The 8,974-nt window shown below is 42.1% G+C and overlaps 1 long non-coding RNA gene across 1 annotated transcript; it reads left to right on the plus strand.

Moving 5' to 3' along the window:
• The first annotated feature begins 122 nt into the window (after positions 1–122).
• On the plus strand, positions 123–6,520 carry LOC129736156 (uncharacterized). Its single transcript, XR_008732384.1, has 3 exons — positions 123–245; positions 1,252–3,261; positions 4,048–6,520. It is a non-coding gene; the product is annotated as an uncharacterized LOC129736156 (long non-coding RNA).
• The last annotated feature ends 2,454 nt before the right edge of the window (positions 6,521–8,974 follow it).

The raw sequence follows: 8,974 nt of genomic DNA on the forward strand, positions 1-8,974 counted from the left end.
CTCCGGCGTTTCCTACGCCCGCCCCTCCTCGGGAATCGGCCCGCCCTTGCCGCTCGTCCATTGGCTCTCCTGACGGCCTCCTCGTCCTACTGGTGACGGCGCACGCCAATCAGCGGCTAGCCCAGCCTCGAGGGAGAAATCGTTGCGCTCTTCGCCGCGCCCCGCGCCGCCAGCCCCTCCCGTTTCCCACGGATGGGACCTTCCGCAGGGCGCCGAATGGAGCTCTGGAAGGGACCACTTGGAAGGTGGGGGGGGAGGGGAGGCTGAGCGCAGCGAAGTGCGGTTTCCTCTGGCTAGAGTACAATGGGGCGGCGGTGGGTGCCTACAGCTCTGGGGCCGGGAGGCAGCGACCGGCGCTGCGGCATGTCGGGACCTGTAGTCGCGCCACGGCTGCGTCCCCCGCCCTCGGCGGCCCGCAGCGGGGGAGGGCTAGGGGGCTGGGGATTGTCGCCTCCTCACGAAGCGTCCTCCTGAAGCGCCCGGAGGAAAAGGACTTCCTCCTCGGGTGGGAAGGCCGAAGCCGTGGAAAGTGCCCGCGGGTCCCTGCGGGTGGCGGTGACCGAGGCGGGGCCAAGGGCTCCCCGCGGGGCCGGGCCGCGGGCGCCGCTGTGGTAAAAGCCGGGCGGCAGGAAGATGGCGGGCCGGGCAGGTGACAGGCCGGGCGCGGACTCGTGTGTGGGCACTGCTCCCCACGGGTATGTGTGTATGTATATACATATATACACACACACACTTAATAAAGATGTCGGCACGCGAAGATGGGACGCGGAAGCGCCGGCGGTGGGTGCCCGCACAGGGCCGGGGGCCGCGGGGAGCCCGGGGCGGGGCGGGCTGGGCGCGTCTGACAGGCGGCGGCGCCCCGCTCCCCTCTGCGCCCCGCTCCCCTCTGCGCCCCAGCCGCGGGGGCTGCGGGCACCTCGGGCCTTCCCGCTGGGAAACGCTTTAAAATGTCTTTCTTACCCCATGTTGGATGTTTCGGCAATGTCAAAACATGACGAGCCAGCATGGTAAAAAGCCTATTCCTGCCTTTTACGTGAAATAGTTAAACATTAAAACATCTTCCTGTGCGGTGCCTTGGTTATGTTTATAACCTGTGCTTCAGCAAAGCAAAATAATTTCAGAGGTGTGTGCGTGTATAGCCCTATAGCATAACAAATATACTAAGTCAAGTCTTTTCAAGTGTAATTTTATTGGTGAAGAACTACATAGCCTTTATTGATGCAGTTGATCCAATAAAACTTTGTCACACAGATTAATGATGAAGGTCTGTGATGAGAAGCATAACCCACTGAAGGCACTCCTACCAAACTGCATGTTTCTACTACTCGTTTCCACCCACTGCACTGTGCTGCGCTTGTAGTCACATCGGCACAACTGCTTGTTGGACAATACATCGAACCAGCTCAGGGAATTGATTCAGCTGCAGTGTAAACCCACAGAAAATCTGTGTTTCTTTCTTCTCAGATGATTCAATTAAGCTGGCTTTGCTACTGAAACAAACCTACATAAAAGCTTGGTCTTCCTGTGGTGGTGCAAGATATTACTGTTTTAGATGACTGCCAAAGATCACCACCTCTACACCAGAATGAGCAAAATGGCATGTTACCATCCTCAGCCCAATTCCGTGTCCATCAACTCATCATCTTCCTAAATGGAAACAAGTTTTGAGCTACAGTGTAGGATGCTGAACTGTAGCTGCTGATGCATGGACACACATTTTCTTCTGCATCTGCTATAGAAGCAGTCATCTCTGGTAGAGGAGCGGGTTGGAAAATTGAGAGGGTTAGCATTCTCACATGATATGCTGCAGACTTCAGCCTTTTATAAAAGCATTATTTTTTAGCAGTTGATGTTCATAGAGCCTAACGTAACAGCAGACATAAGGACACATCAAAGAATGGGGAAAGGGCATCAGTTCTTCTGTGCTGAGAGTTACTGAAGCCTAAGCATCCCACACAAACACATCAACTGTCAGACCTCAGTCTCCTCTCCGTGTCCTTTGCACCAGCCTCCATAAGTAAGCTAATCAATCAGCCCTGAAGAGCCACAAAGATGGCTGCTTTAATTCCTCTTTTCCTTCTCCTTTTCCTCCTCCAAACCTTCTCCTTCTCCCCTACCAAAAAGCAGCATTAAACGGAAATTCAGAAACAAGGTAGATAGACAGATAGGGCACAGAGATCACCAAGGATAACTGTGACTTGGATCATCATGTAACCTTTTTCATGCTACCTTGCTTGAATGCCATCTGCTTCAGGAAGGTTGCTTAGTTTGCTCAGCAGTTATCCTGGCAAACCTGCTCCCAGTGCCAGATGGCATGTAGCTTTAGAAAAGTGATACTTGGGACTAAGCAACCCATTGATGAAGTCTTGAATGTAGTATGGTTTTCTTCACTCCGCTCATTTATTCACACAATATGAGTTACAGAGGACTTGATTAGGGGAGAAAGAAAGATCATGATTTATTGTATTTGAATCTGATGTCATTATTGCCTCATATTGAAAGGATCCAGTTATCAGTCTGGCCTGATTTGTAATCTATCACTACGTTATAATAAACTTCTGTAGACTAGCAAGTGCAACTGAGTTTTCATTTGGATTAACTGATAAGAATGTATAATCTCAGAAGAAAAAAAGAGCCCCCCAGACTAGGCATGAGTTGCTAACCAAAACAAAGGCATATATGAAACAAAAAAAATAGAAATAGCTGGGTGGAGAACTTTGCCTAGCATTGTTTGCATATGCATGTGTACCTGTGAGAGCTGCCAGTCCTGAGCACAAACCCAATAGCACCAGTTTTATCTCCCGCAGCCCTGCAGATGTTGCATGAGGCTGTCTCATTTTGGCTGTGAACGCAGAAACCTAAACTTTCAGCAGCAAAAGCAGTGCTTTAACCAAGACTTTTGATCTGAAACTCAAACTGTCTGGGTTAAACCCAGACATCTGACCAATCTAGCATGTGTGCATGAGTGTGTATTTGTGTAGCTGTAGGGGCGAGGTGGAAAAAGCAAGAGAGACGCAGGGCCAATTACTCACCCTATAGACAGAACAGGAAGTTGGAACCCAAATCTGTAAAAGAAAGTTGTGGTTGTGTCTTAACAATGCACACAAGCATGGTCCTTGGAGAAAAGCAAGTAGATAGATCACTGGCAGGTTCTCTGCTATTAATCTCGTTTTGCCTTGCCACGCACTACTCCAGCTGCTGCAGGAAAGGAAGACAGCCAGTTTTTTTCTGTGCAAAGGTGGCCTCTCACGTTCCCGCAAGGTAAGCATGTGTTAACTGGTAAATGTGTTTCCTGGCATGCACGCCGTGGTTATGCCCAGTCCATGGGCAGGAGTACCACACAGCCGAGTTTACCAAGCTTCAGAGGGGTCCCTGAAGACTGAGACGGAGCACAGGCTCACCTCAAAGCTGTTTGACTGTAGTGTCTGTATGGCTTGCAGCCATGTTCAAAACCTAGTGCATATCTACCCAAAACTGTGTTTCAGGAGAAATCAAAGAACTGGGGTGGGAGGGAAGGCTGAAAGAACCCTGTAGCTCTGAGTAAGGGCATCATCTCCTATGGTTTGATTCCTCATGTGTCCAGCAACACAAGACTTTGTACGTTCCTTGTAATTTGGTGTGATTACAATGATAGCTCACTGCCACCAGTTTCTCCTCCCCTCTGCAGTAATCTACAGACTCTTAGATTTTGACTACCTACTTGGAGTGACATATTTGTTACGGTGGTAATTGCTAACATATTACTGTAATTATAACTAAGTTACAATCAATATATCCTGTACATGAAACCTCAATTTTATCTATACTGAGAGTCTGAAAAAGTTTTGTAATCAGGATCATTTAGGATCAAAAATAGATATTAGCATTCATGGATTTTAAAATAACACTCCTGGAATATATTTTAAGTGCATTTGGTTGGAAGATTTCTAAAAATGTGCTGTTTCAATGGAAAATGCTGTTTCTGTATAAATTAAATTTTCCACAGGAAACAGTTTTGCCAATGTTTTTCTGCTTTCTGACAAGAACAATGTATTGTTATACTTACAGATGCAGAAATGTCTTTACCATTGAAGACAGTACAACTTGGGACAGGGACCCAGGACATGACAGAGCTGGAGTGTGGAGCATAAAAGCCAGGAAGCTGTTGAACAGCTCAAGGATACACATAAAAACTAAGTCCAAATGAAACATTTGTCTTTGATCTGACAAACTGAAATGCAACGTTTCCACAAATGTAAAAATGTTTCATGCTGGCTGAAAATTGCTAAATGAAACATTCAGGAGTATCAGCATCAAGTACTTTTTGAATACTCTGACACTCAAAACATTTTGGCATTTAGTCACTTTTGTTTCCAAAGAGGATAAAAACAGTGTATCATGTTTTCTGGCTGATCTTCAGTTACAATTTGGCCACTTAGATCATAAGTAACAAGCTAACAAAACCAGCAGTCCTCATGGATATTCAAAGTACTAATGTTGAACACATGAGTATCTTGTCCACATGACAGACAATAAATCTGAAGAAGATACATACTATCCTTTGTATACAACAAACAGATTGAATTTCTGATTTAAACCTGAAGCTAATCTCATTTTAAATGAGTCATAAAGACCTGATCAATGTCAGTATAATAAGTTCCATTCATATTAATTAAGTGCCACGTGATTGCTGGATTTCTTGACATTTTCCTCTATTACTCTGTTAGGCAATGACAGACTCCTTTTCTATATTTACCACCGAAAATACTACTCCTACAATGTAATTTTACCTGCCTTGCTTCGTTTTTATTTATTTACTTACCATCTTCTGGGATTCTTTGCACAATATTGCTAAAACACTTTAATTGTGACATTTCTTATACAGTTAATAAATATTTTAGATCATAATTATTGAGTTTCATAATCAGTGCATAATTTAGATTCCTCTCTAGCTGTAACATACACACACACACACCCCATATGCACACAGTTTCCTTACATAGAAGAAACTTTGTTCTTGCTGCTGTACTTAACTGTAGCAGCATTCAGATTTAAAGTGGTTTTTAGGTACTGCTAACATGCAATTGAAACAAAAATAAGTGTGTACGTTATGGTCATCAACATAATCCTCTACCACAACCAGTTCTAAAAAGAAAACAGGAGCGAAATAATGTCCACACTTAAAATTTTTCTATTTAACTTTTTACATTTTTCATTTAATTAAATATATTCTCTCTTGATTGAGGTATTTTTTAATTATTTTTGTGAATGTAGAAAAAAGGGGGGGGCATCCGAATACAATGAATATTTTCTGCAAGATTTTAACGGTATTAAAAACAACGGCATACAGGCCCCAGATTAATTGCTGTGTGTCCTTTCAATAGCTATTTTTTGATGGTTTAATTGTAAATCACTGAAAGGCCTGATGCTTTATTTATACATGTCACAATGTAGGAATATTGATTTCAGTAGGATACCTACATCGCACTACTGGACATAAGATCAGGAAAATCAGGAGCCATTTTCCATCTGTATTTTTTGACCTTATTAAAATTGGATGTATGATTCCTGAAGCAGGAATATTTCTACCTTGCAACTACGCTGTACATTTGACAATGTGACACAGGCCTGGTGTGCTGCCGGCCAGCAGCCAGCTGCAGCACTACAGTGGGCTGCTCTGGAGGAACCTCATTTGCCTCCTTGTGACAAAGCTTTCACTGAGGGTATTCCCCAGGCACGGCTGCGCCACATCTGAAATGGAAATACCAGCAGCAGAAGGTAAGTCTGTGCACAGGGCATGCTAGTTATTTGTGCTTTCAAATCTTTGCCTGCAAGTATCAGAAAAAGCATCATTAAAAAACCCGGCATGTTTAAAAGACACAGGGAAGGAATCTGGATTTTCTGTTGGGAGGTAGTAATTCAAAAAATTATTTTGAAAACAGGTAATTGAACAACAATCAAGTTTGCAGTATCAAACAAAACCAAACAAAAATTATTAGTACTAAAATCTTGCATCAATGAATCTGAAACGTAAAAACTGAATGAGCTTCACATCATTTATTGTTTAGTTTTGTGTATCAGCCTCAAGAACAAAAGAATCTGTTCGTTACCAGTTCTTATCCATTAGTATAGCAACATTTGTATTATCCTTAAACAAACCCAGGCTATTAATCAATACAAATTAAAATATTTCCACTTCTCTAAAACATATCTTTACTGAAAATAAAACTAAAAACAATCAGGCAAAATGTGAGCCAGAATGATTAAATGTTGGTTTTTTACCTGGCATTAGCATTCTCTGGATGTACATACTATTCCATTTTATTCTGAAAATCCTATTAAAATAATAATAACAAGGACTGAGACTGCTGCTCCTGATGCATTAGATATGCCGGTGAAACGGTTTCCTAAGAGTTGCTCCTGTGAAATGCCTGCTGTAAGGACCATTAGTAGTCATAATGGCCAGTTCAGTTTCTTGACTATTTTAGATTTTAAAAAAATAATATTTTTTATCGTCTCTTAAGGAAAATAGTGAGCTTTATAGCTTGGGAAACAAAAACAGATGGGGGGGGGGGGGGGAGGGGGGAAGAAGAAAACTAAAGGCACCCCTCCTGCTCAAGCCCGTGAAAATTGTACCATGGGGAACCACCCTGTATGTAACCTGGTCTGGTTTTATGTTAACTTCAAACAAATATGGGTACAATTCTGACTTCACTCTCCAATGTGAGTTTTCTCCCACATTTCAGTGACAGGTTTGCTGTTATAGCTGTGCATATCTAATAAAGTGACATAAGCCCAACATGCACGGTGTTCAACAAAATTCCTATTTTGTTATCAGAGAGCACAACAATAGTTCTATTGTGTAGGGCAGCTCTCCTTGGAGGTGGAAGGAAGGCTGCACACAGGCTTCCACACTGGTCCAGAAATATGATGGTGACACCAGACTGGCTCATGTAAACAGGAAATCAAACCAGGATGTAAACTGGACTGCTTCCATATTCAGTAATACTCAGCTAAAAATAAAGAGGTTGAATAGAGGTAGGAAAGCTAATTCTCTCTGTAAACTCATTTTTCAACTTGAATTTTTCAAGACCTGACAGAAAAATTAAAATAAAATTAGTTTTAAAGTTGCTTTATCAGTATGTCAGTAATGACATTGTGGTCACTTCCAGAGGGGCTACTAGCCTGAAAAGGAGAATGGAAAGTCTCTCTTTCCAGAGAATAATAAGGACTTGGAGATGAACATTGAAAAGGGACATGACTGCTTTATAAATATAACAAGGGATTGAAAAGCTCAAAGGGAAAGATGTTCTAGTTAAGCTAAAAGACATTATCATAAGAATAAATAAATACAGGCTGTGAAATCTAGAAATGATTAGGCATCTTATTCTGAGAAGAATAAGGAGTTCTCAGGAAGCCTTTACAGACTGAGGAAGAACAGAGAAGCTGTTTTTTCTGTAAAAGACTTATCTAATACTATTGCCTTCAAGACCATCATATGGATTTCACCTGCGAGATCCCCTGCAGACCTTGCTTCCTTATGAATTCTCTGATTGCTGATCAGGTCTATCTAAGAAAGGAAGTCTTTCAGAAAAGGAAGAATTCTTCACAATTATTTAGGTACATGAGAAATATACACAAAACAATATATACCTCCAAACAAAATATAGTATATATACCACCAAGCAAAACATATTTATACACAAACCATTAGTGAAGTTCCCCTTCTGCAGAAATCTATTTGCAGTACTGTTCTAAACACTGTGACATGACACATATCAGGTTCTTAATGAAAATGTAGAAAAAATGTGGCAATTCACTTAGCCTTTGTTACTTCACCACCTCCATCAGGTATGCCAGATGCCATACAACAGGTTTGGAGCATGACAAACTGCTAGTGACAGAGTAAAAAAGCCTCATGTATAGCTTAAATCTCTAGGACTGAAATTAGGCACAACTGTCCCCTGACTTTAGGAACAGATGAACACAGGGTAAGAACTGGAAAAGAGCAGCAAAAGTCCAAGCTCCTGCCATCACATGTAAACTTGGATATAATTCGATTAATAACACTGTCAAGCTTCATCTCAAAATAAACCATATTGTCTCCACTGCTCACATAAGAATACTGTTCCAAAACCCCACTGTGATAATGCTTGGAGGTTTTTCTTATTTCCAAACTCATTTTTTCAAGGTTATTTTTTCCTGTGCAAAATATTTCTTCATTGCAATCATCTTTGTCTTACTATATTACAGAAGCTACACTTTTGCTCTCCTTTTACACCATAAACTTCTAATAATTTCTAACAGGTCTTCTTTGAGGCTGGAGAATCTAAGTAATTCTTTAAGCTGAATCAATTTTTCTTCGATAAGGAATATTAGATATGTTTCAAGTTCCAAATTATTTAAAAACTTCCCTAACGTCTGGGACGGCTTCCCATAGATAAAAAGTAAAAGATACAACGAACAGATGCAGTTCAGAGGGAAAAGCAAACACAGGAGAAAGCTTTTCATTAAGAGTTTTGCTGCTTAGTGGTAAGCAAGAGCAGACCAGCATGTCACTTACAGGATCTATGCTTGCTGCCTGAGAACAGCAGCGAGGAATGGCCAAAGGTACCTTAATGGGTAGCTGTCATTACTGCCACCATAAACCACATATTACACTAGAAACACAACACATATCAATAAACCATAAGCATTCATAACACTCTCCATTAACAGCTAATCAAGGCAGTGGCATTGCCACAGATTTTGTGTTGACACAGGACCTAGAAACCAAGTCAGCTGGTCCAGCATTCAAGGAGGGCACTTTCTGCAGGAAACAGTCCATACCATTCAGTCTTGGCACCTCAGGCCCACTGAAAATGCTGAGAAAGTAAGTAAGTAAATAAGGTTCCTGGTATTCTCTCCCCGAGTGTGAAACTTCCTTAGAAACCTAGAGGCTCTGGAAGGAGAAAAGTCCAGACAGATTTGGCCATGAGCTGAATGTCCGGGTTCA

Source organism: Falco cherrug, chromosome 5 (genome assembly GCF_023634085.1).
Source record: "Falco cherrug isolate bFalChe1 chromosome 5, bFalChe1.pri, whole genome shotgun sequence".
Lineage (NCBI taxonomy): Eukaryota > Metazoa > Chordata > Aves > Falconiformes > Falconidae > Falco > Falco cherrug.